We start from the raw sequence: 17,733 nt of genomic DNA on the forward strand, positions 1-17,733 counted from the left end.
CACAGTTGGTAGATTCTGTCACTATAGAAAATACGGCATTATGTCGGAATTACGATCGCGGCAGCTGATATACAAGCAGCAAGCGCTCTTATGCATAGAGAACAGGTCACACGAGCTTTTTTGAGCCCGCCGTGGTTGCTCAGCGGCTATGGTGTTGGGCTGCTGACCACGAGATCGCGGGATCGAATACCGGCCTCGGCGGCAGCATTTCTGTGGGGGCGAAATGCGAGAGCACCCGTGCACTTATGTTTAGGTACACGTTAAAGAACCCCAGGTAGTCGAAATTTCTGGAGTCCTCCACTAAGGCATGCCTCATCATCAGAAAGTGGTTTTGCCACGTTAAACCGAATAAAAAAAACTTTTTGGACAACGGGCGCCCACTTTGTATAGGTGCTTCGGATGGCAGGGGCACAGCGTGATGTCACGCTGTTTGCAAACCGGGAGAGATATATTGCGTTTGATCATGCCTTCATCGTCAGGCCATCGTCGTTCACATCATTCGTGATACAATCGCCATTAAGCCATTGCCATCATACAATGGTTGTCATCTGATTGTCCTCCTAACGTTGCCTTGCCATCGTCGTCATACCATGGACGTGACGCCATGCTGTGCTTCTATCTTCATCATTTTAGCTTCGTCATCCAACTCTCGTCAAACCATCGTCTTAACACATTCGCCGTCATACCACTGTCAGCATGCCCTCGCCCTGTCGTTTTACTATGGTCATCGCCTCAGTTGCATCATTCCAATGACGTTCTGCCGCTTTAATCAAACTACCTTCATCGTTCAATCGTGTTAAGAACGGCCAGCTGCAGTGCAAGTTTGCCAGCCAGTTACGCCAGCGGTTGTGACCTCATCTTGGAATGCCGCCGCCAACCTCTAGCCTCGTCGCCGTTGCGAGTGAAGGAGTTCGACGAAGCAGGCTTTGTGCTGAAACCGCCACCGTTACGCTCTAGCCTCGTCGCCGTTGCGAGTGAAGGAGTTCTACGAAGCACCTTTGACGTCGGCTCCGGACCATTACACCTGTGTGTGTGTGTGCGGAACGTGTATGTAAGCCCTCATCCTCCTTCAAGTCGACAGCCCTCATCCTCCTCCAAAAGGGCTAGTCTACGGTGACGTCGAACGGTGACGTCGAACGATGACTGGACGAATGTTCCCGTCCGCTTGGAATCAAGGGGGGACCAAGTGCTTATAAGCAGCGTTTGCCGGCTGCTAGAGCGTGCTCGTTGTCGTGCTAGAAATGTACTCGTGAGCTGTGTGCTGTATGTTAGTCTTGCGGGCTCCATTTGGGAGTCACGCTAGACTGTCGATGTATGTCTTGTCTAAGATGTAAATAATGTAAATAAATCCTGCTCTCCTAAGTCCCGACGAAGAGTCAAACTCCTTCCTACAGCTACGACTGCCAAATCTGACAACTGAATGGTCGCGGTGAGATCGGCCTACGGCTCCTAGATCGGTCTACGGCTCCTAAATCGGCCTACGACTCGGCGACAGCAACGGCAGCTGACGGACGTTGGCACATGGTGACCGACCGGTATCCTGATCAAGTTGGAGGCGACGTGAGATTGACCACCTCTTGAAACTGACTGGGTACGTCGGAGAAGGACTGGTGATATGGTGCTGCTTCAGTGAGTAAGCGTTTGGTTTTGGCTGTAAGATTTACCAGGCTTCAATTTCTCTGTGTTTTTGGATTTGATTCGCTGGGATCTTTTACTTGTATTCTGATTTGCGTGGGTATCGCAACAAGTATTGCGTGACAGCAGAGCCAAAGCTTAAAGTAGCGACCATGGTCCTTATGTGTTTGACGAGAGCTGACCTGTTGTGGTTGTGTGAGGAGATCGAGGTAGACGTAGAGGAGGACTTGAAGGAAGCAGAAATTCGTAAGACAATTCTAGAAAGTAACAATGATTCGAAATACATAGAACAAATGAGTAAACGAATTCTAAACAAAAACGGGAACAGGAAGCAATTAGGCAAGAGCAGGAAGAACGTAAGCAAGAACAGGAAAAGGCTAGGCAGGAACTGAAAAGAATTTCTCAGGAAGAAGGCCTAACAGAAGTAACGAGGCAGTACATTGATGCATTGAACGAAGAGATTCAAGGTTTGGAGCAGGAAATCGAGCAAAGCCAACAGCGGCTTGAGAAATCTGTAGGCTGGACGCAGCGAAAGTGGGAGGAAGTAGAAAGCAGATTTTGCTCAAAAGCCGAGAGAAGTAGCAGCACCTGCGAGATTAGCAGCACGTTCATAAGTGAACTCGAAGTGCTAGCAGCTAACAATGCCTTAGTGGCAGCAGAGGCCGTTAAAGGCCAGAGTGAGAGCGACGAGGTGCTCTGCCAACAGAGGACTGTAGAGACAGCTAGGCCAGCTGCGAACAAATTGGCACAGTTACCGCGCGTGTGCGTCGCTTGTAATGTTAGCGAGGTTGCTAGCGAAGTAAAGAGTACTGTTGACCCGACAGACGCGAGCACCCATGTCGAGCCAGATCTGCGTGCCGAAGAGAAGTGCCAGCTGGACGATGCAGTTGAGAGTAGTTCTCGAGGTGGCGAGCTTCGTAGCTCACGAGAGAACAACTGCATTGTTCAGGGATCGATGCTGCTCTCCGCCAGTCTAAGTAGCCAAGAGAGGAATGATTTAGTTAATGATCATTAAGACTGTGCGGGTAAGAGACCGATCCGGGCAGACGAGATGTGTAACGGCCAGCACGAGGCGCGAGATGACGGCATGAAAGAGAATTCAAAGAGAAAGCGCCGCAGAAAGAAGCGCCGTAAAGATCGGAATGCGGTGGCTAATGTAGCGAAGCCAAAGACGGCGACAGGCGCGAAAAGGCAGGGCGCGGAGAAAAGAAAGGTGCGGTCGTCGTTGATAATGTTGGCGCATCAAAGACGTTCGAGCCACCGGTCAAAAGGAGACCGAGAAGCATGTTCTGCACGGACGCGGACAAAGGGCACGGGGCAATTAAATTCCTCGTCGTTCCGTCGTTCTTTTCGAAGCTCAGAGTGTGGCAAAGAAGCGCAAGGTGGCAAGACAAGACCAGGTGGGGAGTAGCGACGCGGTCAATCGAGGTCGTGATGAAAACGGGGCGCCAGGACGCAAATTGGCAGGGGACTGTAACGTCTTGGGGCAGCTGATAGTCAGTCAGCAATTTTGTTGTTCCTCGGTAGCCAGAATAGCTTTCAAACCGCGACCTCCTCGAGTACGGCTCAAAGTATGAGTCAGACGTAAACGTTTGGCACGGGAAGCCAAGAGAGCTTCTGTAGAAGGAAAACGTGTTGTTTTGTTTTATTTTTGAACATTTGCAAAGTTTCGCGATTTGAGACTAGGATTTCTTTCAATAAGTAAAAGTATGAGCTTTGTTTGTGTTTTGTTTGAGAAGCTCGGAGATTTGAAAGACGCGTTTTTTGTAAACATGCAGTATCGCGAGGGGTTCCTTAATAAGTAGATAGGCTTTCTTTTTTTTTGAGTGTGTCAGTAACCTGAGTGTCAAGGTTATCGTTGAGAGGCCTATGGTAACGCGCGTGTGTTTTAGGTAACCTTCTTTTTTTATGTGTTCTTTTTATTTTTTTCGAAGGTTAAGCGCGTAGGTTTTCAGTGAGTGCCTGATTTGTACTAAGAACTATTAGGTCCATTAGCGCGTGTCCTGTGTGGACGGAAGGAAGCAGATTTATGACTGGGTTGCTCGTGTGTGTGGAGGGCAGCCGTATTCTGACTTCGCTAGTGAGCGTGCGTAGAACGAGTTATTAGCAGACGCATTTTTAAGGGTTCTGCGGTGCGCGTGAGTTACGCAAGTTTAGTTGCTCGTTTAAGAAACGTGTCCTGTGTGGACTAAAGGAACACATGTGAGTAAGCGTGATGATAACTTTGTGTATGACGCAAGCACGTGTTCGGAATAGGGACCACAAAGCTAGCGCGATTGTATTTACGTACCCGTGGAGTTGGCCAGACTGTTCAGAGGCAACAGTACGTGAGATAAGTGCGCCACTGTGATAGGGTAAGAACAGACTGTTCGTGAAGTTATGGTCGGGTATTGGTAGTTGAGAGCCTTCGGTTTAATTCTGCGTAAACCTTTACTCTTGTGCAGCGCGACGGTCGGGTTTCGTCGAACTCAAGAGGAACGTGAACGCTTGCTTTGGCGGCACGGAATTTTGGGGCAAAATTTGGGATTCCCAGTTGAGCGGCTTGCATGGAAATTGTGATAGGAAGCCTGGTAGGTTAACAGTTAATTCCGGGCGTTTGAGCGCTGAGCGGTATTGTGTTGCCGGGTCGACTCTTCTGTTCCAGTTATTGTGAGATGGTTCAAGGCATTCAAAGTGCGCAGGGGTTGCAGAGAGCAAAGCCATCGTCTTGCTCGCCAGCCATTCCCTTCCTGCCCAGCGGTTGCCAGCACTGGACAGTCGAGATTTTCCGGGCCATGGAGGCGCTGTTAAGAACGGCCAGCTGCAGTGCAAGTTTGCCAGCCAGTTGACCTCATCTTGGAATGCCGCCGCCAACCTCTAGCCTCGTCGCCGTTGCGAGTGTAGGAGTTCGACGAAGCAGGCTTTGTGCTGAAACCACCAACCTCTAGCCTCGTCGCCGTTGCGAGTGAAGGAGTTCGACGAAGCAGGCTTTGTGCTGAAACCGCCACCGTTACGCTCTAGCCTCGTCGCCGTTGCGAGTGAAGGAGTTCTACGAAGCCCCTCTGACGTCGGCTCCGGACCATTACATTTGTGTGTGTGCAGCACGTGTATGTCAGCCCTCATCCTCCTCCAAGTCGACAGCCCTCATCCTCCTCCAAAAGGGCTGGTCTACGGTGACGTCGAACGGTGACTTCGAACGATGACTGGACGAACGTTTCCGTCCGCTTGGAATCAAAGGGGGACCAAGTGCTTATAAGCAGCGTTTGCCGGCTGCTAGAGCGTGCTCGTTGTCGTGCTAGAAATGTACTCGTGAGCTGTGTGCTCGTAAGCTGTTTGCTGTATGCTAGTCTTGCGGGCACCATTTGGGAGTCACGCTAGACTGTCGATGTATGTCTTGCCTAAGGTGTAAATAATGTAAATAAATCCTGTTCACCGAGTTCCTCTCTACGACATTCAACTCCTTCAAATGGTGGCAGCGGCGAGATCGTCCGACGACTCCTACATCTGGTTGACAGCGGTGGGATCGTCCGACAACTCTTACAATCGGCGTCACTCCTCCTTCGTCATTCTGTCGTAGATGTGTTGTCGTGATTCAATCGTGTTTATGGCACCGTTGTCATGGTATCGTCGTCATAGCGTCGTCTTCAGAGAATCGCCATGATACATCCGTTGCCATACCGTCATCAGCATGCCGTCCTCGTCACACCAACATCATCGTTCCAGCTTTGTCATCCTGTCGTCGTAAGGCCATCGTCGTTATGCGCTCGTCGCAATCTAATTACCCTCATGTCAGCGCCGTCAGACTGTCGTCATTATACCAACGTCACATTTCAAAGAATAGTCATCTCGTTGTCATCACGCTGTTATCGTTATACCGCCTTTGTCATTCCATCGACATCATTCCGTCTTTGTGATTCAACAGTCATTTGTGCGTCGGCTTCATGCAGTCATCGTCATGCTACCATGGTTAAGCGTTACTGTGGCAAGCGTGCCATATAGCATCATGGGAGGATACGAGATTATGCCACATATAACCAAAGCAACGAGTCTCAGAATGACAACTACGGATGTTAAACATGCTTGACTTCAGAAATACGGCACGTCTCTGCATTACTCGAATACTAATGGCATTACCATTGACATTCATTGCGAGATGAGTTCTGCGTTATTATTGTTTTTTTTTACTCTGCGTCATTCCGCGTCTGTGAGGAAATACATTTAAGGAGCAAAGTTTAGACAAGTACGAGTGCATTTTTTAATTTTCTGACATTCTTTCTCTAGGCCCCTCCTCCTCTCGGACAATGTCACTTGAACGCTCGCTCAGTCGTTAATCAATTTCAAACTATTTCAAGAAAATTTTTTTTTAATTTCTCCACAACATGTTATTAGAGAAAGCCTTATCTTTTTGTCTCTTCCCCAACATCTTGTGCGCTGGCTCCTGCTATCTTGCCTATTATACAACTTGGCCAACTGCATATGGGCCATCTGGTATGTGCCAGAATAGGCAATTTGGTCCACCAGGTAAGTCGGACTGGGCAATGTCAGACTGGGCGCGCAAACATACTTGGCCAATCCCCGGGAATGGATATATGCCACTGGGTACGGGCCCGAATAGGGACAAGGAGTGAAGAAGTAGGCATCAAAAACAGCGGTATGTAAAGAAAGAAATGAAGTGAACAGAAGGAAACCAGAATGTGCATTGAGCGAGGAGCCTCGAACCAGATAGAAGTTAAGAAAGAAAGTTAAGCTTTCGCTTATCTCCGTTCAAAGGAATTTTAGTGAACATTAAAACAAGCTTCACTCATAACCGATTCCCAGACATGTATGGAATGCGAAGATTTCTTTTTTCGTTTCTTTATTCTTCCATAAATATTTACGTTGTTTCCTAAGCAGTGGCAAACGTCTTCTTCAAAATCCATCCGGCTCATGGTCCGTTCCCCATAGCACAGCGATAACAAGCGCGCGCGGCGGGAGAGTAAGCAGAAGAAGAAGAAGCATCCCTTCGGATCGCCTCGTCCGATCGTTCCTCCCGTCTCGCAAGAAAGCGTTCTGAAGAAAACAGCGCGGAAAGCGGCCGCTGACGGCATCTTAACGCACGAGTGGACGACGTGCCTCGCAGCAAAACAACTGGTCGTCCCGACTGTGGCTGCCGGACTTTTGGTCGGGAGGAGGCGCCTGACCCACTCGTCCAACAAGGTAAGGGCTGTTGTTCAAGACGCCAAGATCGGAAAATTTTCCCGCTGTGCTATAGTATAGCCGCAATAGCATGGCGCAACAATGAGTTCTAAACAAAATGTTATTTCGCCGGCGAGTCCGGAGGCGAGGGCTCACAGGCGAATAAAAGAACGAAGCTTTACCGAGCGGCCCATTCAACTCTGACGCTTTTACGGTGGGATAACGCAATGAAGTTTTACACATGGCTGCCTGCAAGGAGCGCTTCATGATTGAAACTTATGGAAACTGAAACTTACTTCGATAAAATCCACACAACACTGAGGCAGTGGGTCCGATTCCAGTACTGTTCGCACAAGGCACTTTGACGTGTAAATTGATGACGCACCTTGCGTGATGCAGTTAATCACAATACGATCGACAGACATGTTAAACTGCGAAATATCATTATGTACAGCTTTTGACTGTTCTTGTTGATTGCAATCCCTCCTTTTAAATTACTTGCTGCGATTTGAAGCCTCATATATCTCCTTTTGGAAGCAGACCACAAAACTAGAAATGAGGGAAAATGCAGCATAACGTAAATATACAAAGTCGCAAATCGGTTTAAAAACAACCGAGAACCTATGTAGAAGCACCTTGATGTACTGTATACTGAAGAGAAAGCAGCCACGATAGAAAACGGTATTTGTTGTTATGAGGCATGTAGAGAAGGTCGCAGAGTAAGTATTACAAAAACTGCGCAATGACCAGCTAACATGATTGTCAATGTAAGTGAAACTGCTCGTTGTTGGGCTGTCTGGCCACCTCTCGCCATCGTTGAGATTCAAGTCTTTGCCCTAAAGTAGCGTCATGTGCTGCATCACTCTCGATCGATGGACCGGCCGCCCCATTCGAGGCCATCGTTCTAGTGTTACTCTGGCCGACAACCCGAAGCGTCCATGTAACACACGCCACTGCGGTGCTTTCCTTCTGACGCTAGCAAGGAGGAAGGGGAAAAAAATATGAAGGGAGCATTGCATACTGCACCTGAAGCCAGTAGAGTCGGCCCAACACGTAATCGTATCGCGATGACCTTTAGTTTCTTCCAGTGCCGCACTCTGTGCACGCTCTTTCGAAAGCACAATGGATGCGGCCACAAGGCGCCGCTGCCACACTCGGGCGTTGCAAAGAGACTAAAAATGCATACGTTGCAATATAGGCGACTGCTGTTGTGTGAACTCATCGGGAGAAACTGTGCAGCGAGGCGTTCGCAAGGCACTCCAGAACAAGTGCATATCAGCTTAAACCAAAGAGGTTAAAGAGAAACTGCTGGAGTGGAAGCTCCCGTAGCTTCTTACCAGGAAAGGTGAAGCCTTTCTGTTCCCCGCTTACAGGTTAAATGATTTGGCTGTGTTATTGTAATGCTAGGCTAATTAGAAAGTAAAAGCTGGTTGTTCCCAACAAAAATAATAATTTCTTCCGAATATTGATGACGATCTTCCCAGTACACTATGTAAGATAATTCATATTTCACACTAAAACCTGTAATGCAGAGATACACGTTGATAAATATCTGTCTGGTAAAGTAAACCACGATTAACCAAGGAGGATGATTAACTCGGGGAATTGTGCGCAAAGCGCTTCCTCACTATTGTTTATTTTTATTTATTTATTTCAAGATACTGCAGGCCAATGTGGTGGCCCAAGCAGGTGTGGGGTACATCCGACGTGAATGTACAAAACAGCAGACAACAAAAATCAAGAAAGAAAAAAAAGGAAAAAGAAAAAAGTTTAAGAGAGAAGGTGACACTCCAAGTCAGCGAGAAAATTATTGGAACCAAGAATATCAGACGGCAATGAATTCCAATCTTCCACAGTTCTAGGAAAATAACTGAATTTGAAAGATTTCGATCGGGCAAAGATTGGGGTTAGTGCAAATTCATGGCCATGCCGTGTGCGTCGTGTTGTTAGGGGTTTTATACTGACAGGCAGATCTGTTTTTATGTTACCAAACATACAATTATAAAGAAATGAAAGGCGACTAAACTTTCAGCGGGCTTCTAGAGTAGAAATACAGTTTACTTGCATTAGGTTGGATGGGGAATCAAGTCTACGATATTTGCTTGCGATATCGTTTATGTACAGTTTTATCTTGCCCTATAACCTCCTTGGTTAAAACCTACAGGGAACCAAGCACACTAGGCCCAGTCCACCGAACAGGGTCACATGTTCGTACGACTTTCAGAGACTTTCAGAAAAGTAATGTGATGGCTTCACCGAGAGTTGGCTTCCAAAGATGGGCAGCGTGATATAATGTTCCCTTCTATCTCGTTTCCGTCCTGCAAGGACGCCACCGAGCGCTGCAGTCTGAATCCACCATGGTGGATACGACGTCATCCCTGACGCAACCACTGAGGCTCTGCACATAATGCCCCCATCTCCACTTGTCGCAGTCTCCGCTCCATACTCCTCCTCCTCTTGGTTGCCCTAAGGCCCCTTTATACAGCCCAACCACTCCATATTGAAAACCCTCAAGCTCCGGATAGGAAGCTTCACCTTAACTCTTTATGGACAAGATTTGGATTCAGGCAACATACCAGAAAAGAAAAATTTCTTTCCGAGGTTCGGCTTTTATTATTGTGATTTTGGTATCACACGACTTTTGGTATCACACACATAATATAAGGTACACGCAATGTGCATCTTTTACTTCCCACGAGAACTGTCTCTACAAATTCCATACGAAAGGCGTACGTAGCTTGGGATGAAGCTGGCTTCGATCCTGTGTTCTTGTGTTACCGATGGGCGAAAAATTTATTGCTCGAAAATTTTCAGCTAAATATCTTCTAATTTCGCCGAGCAACCTTATTGTTAGTCTATTTTTCAGATGTTGATGGAAAATAAAAATTTTCCTCCGTTTTTATCTTTCGCTATAAGGGGTTCCTAATACCATCATTGATGGTGCTTTAGGTGCTAAAGGCATGGCTTGGTTATGGGCAACGCCGCGAGAAGCGTGCACACTAACTTTTACCAAACAGCGCTTGTCCTATCAATTTTTCTGTCTGCCTTCTGATGTTCGCGCTGTTTTTGTTCGGTGCAACTCGGAACCGCCGGATTTGTTCACCGTGCCCCAGTATGTGAGCGTTTGTGGCACGCTGTCCTGAATTGAACCCGCAGCCTCGTGCTGCGGATCAGAACGCTGCAGCCGATGAGTCACCCGTTGCGTGTAAAAAATAAAAGCAAGAAAAAAATTCATCATGGAACATCTCTCTTGACCCACAACAGCAACTGAAAGGTGATAATAAACAGCGTTCTTCGACTCGTACCTATTGCTTCCGCCGTGTAGTCTCGGCGCTGACGAAAAAGTATTTACCGCTAGGTAGGTCGTGAATTGATTGGAAGGGAAATGATCGACGGAAATCAGTCTCGCTGGGTAAGACTTGTATTAAAATCATTTCAAGCTAACCATGCCCGGACAAAAATAAATATATACACCGCGCTCGGGAATGCATTCGCCTCACAAGCGAATTTGTTCGCAGTTCAGTGAAACGACCTAGTCACGGCCCAAAGAGGCGCGCCGCTGGCTGATCAGCAGACTTGAATCTAATCTTGGGTTTAATTTCGTGACAGAGTTATTAACATGGAATTATCGTCATTTTCAAGCGCACTGTTGCAGCGAACTGGAAGTGGAGTAATTGAAGTACGTCAGGCCATTGGAACACTTTCATCGCAACCGTAAAGCTTGGCAAATTATTTTTTCTCTACGCACAAGAACCTCCAAATATGGGCGATATCCCTCAACATCAAAGTTCACATGCTTCTACATTGCCCGCAGCTTGGAAAACGTTTTCGGAAAACGGCAGTGCTCATGAGGCGTGCGGGGCTAGCATATATTTCGCCAGGACAATATCCTAAATGATTGCCTCTGTGATCGGTGACATGCCAAAAGCTGAAAAACAGCCAGTGTTATTTTTTCTGTTTCCTGCGTCGCAGAAGTAACGGGCAAAGATCGGGTTCAGCGGTGAGAACAAGTCGAAGGCGTTTAGAGCAGTCATGGACGAAAGGAAAGCCGAGGTGATCGCAAGCGTATTTGAACTGCAGTACCATTCTGCCCAGTAATCACACTATACCAACTAGCCCAAACCGCTACCCTTTCAAGAGATGGAGTCGGTCTCGTAAATGGCATAGGAGATTTTAGAATATAGTTACAGATATGCTTTTAGTACGAGAGAGTGTAGAAATGCTCGACTGCAGTACAGGTAGTTATATCTGATTAGCTCAAGCGGACCAGGTGACTGTCACCGCTCCGTCCCAACGGAGATGCCATGAGAGATCGCCAGTGATCCCCAAATTCCTCGACTTGTGTCCAGCGCCAGGAGACTCGGCTGCCGCCTCAGACCGGCGATGAACGTGCCCGAGGGCACCCCGATGGACACGAGCGTGTCGGCCGTGGAGCAAGCCCGCTGCCTCCCGCCTGGCAAGCTGCGCCAGGAGTACCTGGACCTCCTTGAGCTGCTCGGCCACGGCCGCTTCCAGCTCAGGGTCCTCTTCTGCGCCCACCTGTCCCTCGTCATGGTGAGCGCGAGAGCTCCCATTGCGTGTTAATTTATGACCGAAAAGCGCTTTTGAACCAGTCCTATCCAGCGATTACGAGTCGGTCTAACTGATATGTTAGAGGAACATAAGAATCTAACAACTCGAATACGCGTGAGACGTTCGGGTAAAATGAAAACGAAGAGAAGCAGTAGACAAGCAATCAGGCGTTTTAGCCTAAATAAAATAAAACATGAAAACAGCCTTTCATTCCATATCTGACGCACAGCGGTGCAGGATAAAAATATTACGAGTCATTTGGACCAGACTGGAGAGTGAGGTCTGGTGTGAATTTTTAATGTTTGGTTAAATTACATATGCTTCAATTTTCGACGCCCCAAAACAAGATTCTGAACTCCTAAAAAAAATTTCACCTTGGTGTACAAGAAATAAATAAATAAATAACGAGAACAACCGTAAATGCTGTTTTCATGATGCTGGCGGCTTGAGACCTTATCTTAGCTAGAAGGGGTAAGTGTGTTAATTTTGGAAAGGTTTACAGATCTCGGCAATATTTATATCGTGCATTTCTCAGGCATTCTGGTCATGGGCGTCAAAGGGTTTGACGGAAATTTCGTGACTTCTAATAGGCCCCCCTCCCTTGCCATTTCTTACGTCAGCACGGTGGTAGGAGCGCTGGAGCAGATATCGGGCAAATCTGTCTCAAAGAAGGACTAATGTGCTTTTACAACCATAAGCGACTGCTGCTCTGCTTACCTGCTGGTGTAAAAGTCCCGGCAGTGATACAGCGTCAGTTATTTGCACCACCTTAATTATCTGCCTCACCATTAGGATCAGTTCACTGCTACAAAGTTTCATGTAATCCTTGTAGCTGGATATGTTTTCGAAAGACCTCGCTACTAGCGCTCTTGCTTTAAGTCAACTTTATCTTTTTTCCTACATTCTAAGTAAAATTTTGGGCTTTTGTCTTTTATCAAAACAATAGTCCTCTTGCGTTCAATTCGTATTTTTTTTTAGCTGTGCGCTCCAGGTGGTTTCAAGTCACGAATTGCCTTAGTGTATCACCGAGACACACCGTTATCGGCAGGAAAGCAATGATCAGATGAACACAAGACAGATGACAATAAAGCCCGAAAGAGCGTGAAATGTTTGCACTGACAGCTTTTTAACATTTGCAGGGACAATAATTTGCAATGATAACTGACTTCCCTGGTCGTGTTTAAGCCAGTAGGTACCGTCCCGGGAATTCCAAAATCATTTCCGAGAAATTTACAACAACGGAAATCCAACTATGTTGCGAGAATTGGGACTTACGACCTGGCAGTCGACGGTTCTATTTCTCTCAGTAACTCTAACGATTCTACAACAGCGGAGAATCCTGAAGAGCGTGGTCGCGCCAGAAGCGGCCATGGTTGGCTAATGCCCGCTCAACATGAGTGCCGGCTCCCGCGCCTTTCAAGTTGCGGAGGACCGTAGTCTTGAACACGTGTAATGACAATGGTTGAGCATCTCTCATTCGTCTTCAGTAGCCTTCTTCTAGCGCTCGGCTTCTTGTAATAATTACTGGATGGCGCTGACGTCGCCTTAACTTCTATAGCATAGTGTGCGCCCTGCGATAGCCCTCGATAAAGCTTTCGACAATGTTAATTACGATATTTTGTTTCAAAGTGGTGAATAATAATCGAGGCGCCATCATTAGTGAGGAGATGATAATGGCGCATCCTAACTGCACCAGGTTATGATTAGTCAATCAGGCACTGAGTGCTCCCGCATTAAAGTAAAACACTTTGCGCAGCAGGGATGTCCTCTCAATCCGCTATTGTTAGTATATATATGTATATATATATATATATATATATATATATATATATATATATATACATATATATATATATATGGCTGAGGAAATCACGCTGGCCCCGGTAGTAAAATGACGAATAAGAGTGTGAGGTACGTTGAATGAGCACAGTATACTTGACTGACGTATTGGCTGGTGGACCGGCCTTTGTCAAAGGCTGGTCTATCAGCCGGAACGACCAGTCAAATATACTGTGCATATTCAACTTACGTCGTACTCTTTTTCTTCATTACATATATATATATATATATATGTGTGTGTGTGTGTGTGTGTGTGCGTGTGCGTGTGCGTGTGCGTGTGTGTGTGTGTGTGTGTGTGTGTGTGTGTGTGTGTGTGTGTGTGTGTGTGTGTGTGTGTGTGTGTGTGTGTGTGTGTGTCAGAACACCGTCAATGGGCATTACTGCAAATCAGTCCATTTATGGCTTTCGTATAAAAGTGACTGAAGTTAAGCTTTTGCCATATGCAGACGATATTTCCGTATGTTACATTGAAAAACAGAGCAACCAAAGAACGATTAGTATTGTGTAAAGCTTCGCGACGTCATAAGTATGTAAACAACAGAAGTGGCGGGGGCTCTGGCATGGCGAACGGCCATCAAACTCGGGCACTTTCGCCATCATAAAGTGGGTTAGAACTTCTGTGGAATTTCTTGGCTGTCCCGTTCGAGGCTACCAAAAAAACTACAGATATGGGTAAGATGAAACAGCAGCAATTAAAGCTAAATCGAATTGATAAAGGGGGTGGAACGTCGCTGTATATTTGCCAGGGCTACCGAGCGTAACCTACTCGTTGTGTCGACGATCTGGTACGCAAGGCAATTACTGCGCTGCCCCCTCGTTAATGCGCAAAAGATGGATGGATCGCACAAATCTATTTTGACGTGTGTAGGTATCGAGTATGGGTTTCTCTCACCTGTCCTTGTCATCATCATCATCATCAGCCTAGTTACGCCCACTGCAGGGCAAAGGCCTCTCCCATACTTCTCCAGCTACCCCGGTCATGTACTAATTGTGGCCATGTTGTCCCTGCAAACGTCTTAATGTCATCCGCCCACATAACTTTCTGCCGCCCCCTGCTACGCTTCCCTTCCCTTGGAATCCAGTCCGTAACTCTTAGTGACCATCGGTTATCTTCCCTCCTCATTACATGTCCGGCCCATGCCCATTTCTTTTTCTTGATTTCAACTAAGATGTCATTTACCCGCGTTTGTTCCCTCACCCAATCTGCTCTTTTCTTTTTCCTTACCGTTACACCTTTCATTCTTCTTTCCATAGCTCGTTGCGTCGTCCTCAATTTCAGCAGAACCCTTTTCGTAAGCCTCCAGGTTTCTGCCCCGTACGTGAGTACTGGTAAGACACAGCTGTTATACACTTTCCTCTTGAGGGATAGCGGCAACCTGCTGTTCATGATTCGAGAATGCCTGCCAAACGCACCCCAGCCCATTCTTATTCTTCTGATTATTTCACTCTCATGATCCGGGTCCGTGGTCACTACCTGCCATAAGTAGATGTATTCCCTTACCACTTCCAGTGCCTCGCTACCTATCGTAAACTGCTGTTTTCTTCCGAGACTGTTAAACATTACTTCAGTTTTCTGTAGATTAATTTTCAGACCCACCCTTCTGCTTTGCCTCTCCAGGTCAGTGAGCGTGCATTGCAATTGGTCTCCTGAGTTACTAAGCAAGGCAATATCATCAGCGAAACGCAAGTTGCTAAGGTATTCTCCATCAACCTTTATCCACAATTCTTCCCACTCCAGGTCTCTGAATACCTCCTGTAAACATGCTGTGAATAGCATTGGAGATATCGCATCTCCCTGTCTGACGCCTTTCTTTAATGGGATTTTGTTGCTTTCTTTGTGGAGGATTACGGTGGCTGTGGAACCGCTATAAATATCTTCCAGTATCTTTACATATGGCTCATCTACACCCTGATTCCGTAGTGCCTTCATGACTGCTGAGGTTTCGACTGAATCAAATGCTTTTTCGTAATCAATGAAGGCTATATATAAGGGTTGGTTATATTCCGCACATTTCTCTATCACGTGATTGATAGTGTGAATATGGTGTATTGTTGAGTAGCCTTTACGGAATCCTGCCTGGTCCTTTGGTTGAAAGAAGTCTAAGGTATTCCTGATTCTATTTGCGATTACCTTAGTAAATACTTTGTAGGCAACGGACAGTAAGCTGATCGGTCTATAATTTTTCAAGTCTTTGGCGTCCCCTTTCTTATGGATTAGGATTATGTTAGCGTTCTTCCAAGATTCCGGTACGTTTGAGGTCATGAGGCATTGTGTATATAGGGCGGTCGATCTTTCTAGGACAGTGTTCCCACCATCCTTCAACAAATCTGCTGTTACCTGATCCTCCCCAGCTGCCTTCCCCCTTTGCATAGCTCCCAAGGCGTTCTTTACCTCTTCCGGTGTTACTTGTGGGATTTCAAGTTCCTCTAGCCTATTCTCTCTCACCTTATCGTCATGGGTGTTACTGGTACTGTATAAATCTCTATAAAACTCTTCAGCCACTTGAACTATCTCATCCATATTAGTAACGATATTGCCCGCTTTGTCTCTTAACGCACACATCTGATTCTTGCCTATTCCTAGTTTCTTCTTCACTGCTTTTAGGTTTCCTCCGTTCCTGAGAGCCTGTTCAATTCTATGCATATTATAGGTCCTTATGTCCGCTGTCTTACGCTTGTTGATTAACTTAGAAAGTTCTGCCAGCTCTATTCTACCTGTAGGGTTAGAGGCTTTCATACATTGGCGTTTTTTGATCAGATCTTTCGTCTCCTGCGATAGCTTACTGGTTTCCTGTTTAACGGAGTTACCACCGACACTATGGTCCTCTTCCTGGGTTAAAGCCGAATACCTGTTCTGTAGCTTCATCCGGAATTCCTCTAGTTTCCCTCTTACCGCTAACTCATTGATTGGCTTCTTATGTACCAGTTTCTTCCGTTCCCTCCTCAAGTCAAGGCTAATTCGAGTTCTTACCATCCTATGGTCACTGCAGCGCACCTTGCCGAGCACGTCTACATATTGTATGATGCCAGGGTTCGCGCAGAGTATGAAGTCGATTTCATTTCTAGTCTCACCATTCGGGCTCCTCCACGTCCACTTTCGGCTAACCCGCTTGCGGAAAAAGGTATTCATTATCCGCATATTATTCTGTTCTGCAAACTCTACTAATAACTCTCCTCTGCTATTCCTAGAGCCTATGCCATATTCCCCCACTGACTTGTCTCCGGCCTGCTTCTTGCCTACCCTGGCATTGAAATCGCCCATAAGTATACTGTATATTGTTTTGACTTTACCCATCGCCGATTCCACGTCTTCATAGAAGCTTTCGACTTCCTGGTCATCATGACTAAATGTAGGAGCGTAGACCTGTACAACCTTCATTTTGTACCTCTTATTAAGTTTCACAACAAGACATGCAACCCTCTCGTTAATGCTATAGAATTCCTGTATGTTACCAGCTATGTTCTTATTAATCAGGAATCCGACTCCTAGTTCTCGCGTCTCTGCTATGCCCCGGTAGCACAGGACGTGCCCGCTTTTTAGCACTGTATATGCTTCTTTTGGCCTCCTAACTTCACTGAGCCCTATTATATCCCATTTACTGCCCTCTAATTCCTCCAATAGGACTGCTAGACTCGCCTCACTAGATAACGTTCTAGCGTTAAACGTTGCCAGGTTCATATTCCAATGGCGGCCTGTCCGGAGCCAGGGATTCTTACCACCCTCTGCAGCGTCGCAGGTCTGACCGCCGCCGTGGTCAGTTGCTTCGCAGCTGCTGGGGACTGAGGGCCGGGGTTTGATTGTTGGGTTCATATAGGAGGTCGTGGCCAAGTACTGCACCAGGGTGGCCAATCCTGCTCTGGTGAGAGAGTGCGTTACCGGTTCTGGTCACCGGGATCAGGCCGCACTCCAGGCCTGTTTGTGCAATTTTCTCAACACACTGTTTTTTTTTTTGTATTTTCCGGTGGAGAATTCTGCGGTCCTGGATTTGAATCACGGTCCTCTTGCACGGGAGGCGGATACTGTACCGTCCGCGCAGGAGTTAAATTTAAAATAAATTGTGGGCTTTTACGTGACAAAACCACTTTCTGATTATGAGGCACGCCGTAGTGGAGGACTCCGGAAATTTCGCCCAGCTGGGGTTCTTTAACGTGCACCTAAATCTAAGTACACGGGTGTTTTCGCATTTCGCCCCCATCGAAATGCGGCCGCCGTGGCCGGGATCCGATCCCGCGACCTCGTGCTCAGCAGTCTAACACCATAGCCACTGAGTAACCACGGCGGGTCCCGCAGGAGTTGTACGCCTCATTTAATATACAGTGGTGCCCTATTTGATCAGTCAAGGTGTACCAATCTGAGCTCGGATATACCGCACGGATGGCACTCGGCTAGAGAACCTGGTATTTATGACCTGCACATGTGAGGTCATACATATTTGAAGATATATATCTTTCTTTTTTTTTTAATTTAGGAGGGTTCCCGTACAGCGATAAAATAAAGGAAAAGACATTAAAAGAAAGAAAAAAAAGAAAGAA

Source organism: Dermacentor andersoni, chromosome 7 (genome assembly GCF_023375885.2).
Source record: "Dermacentor andersoni chromosome 7, qqDerAnde1_hic_scaffold, whole genome shotgun sequence".
Classification (NCBI taxonomy): Eukaryota; Metazoa; Arthropoda; class Arachnida; order Ixodida; family Ixodidae; genus Dermacentor; species Dermacentor andersoni.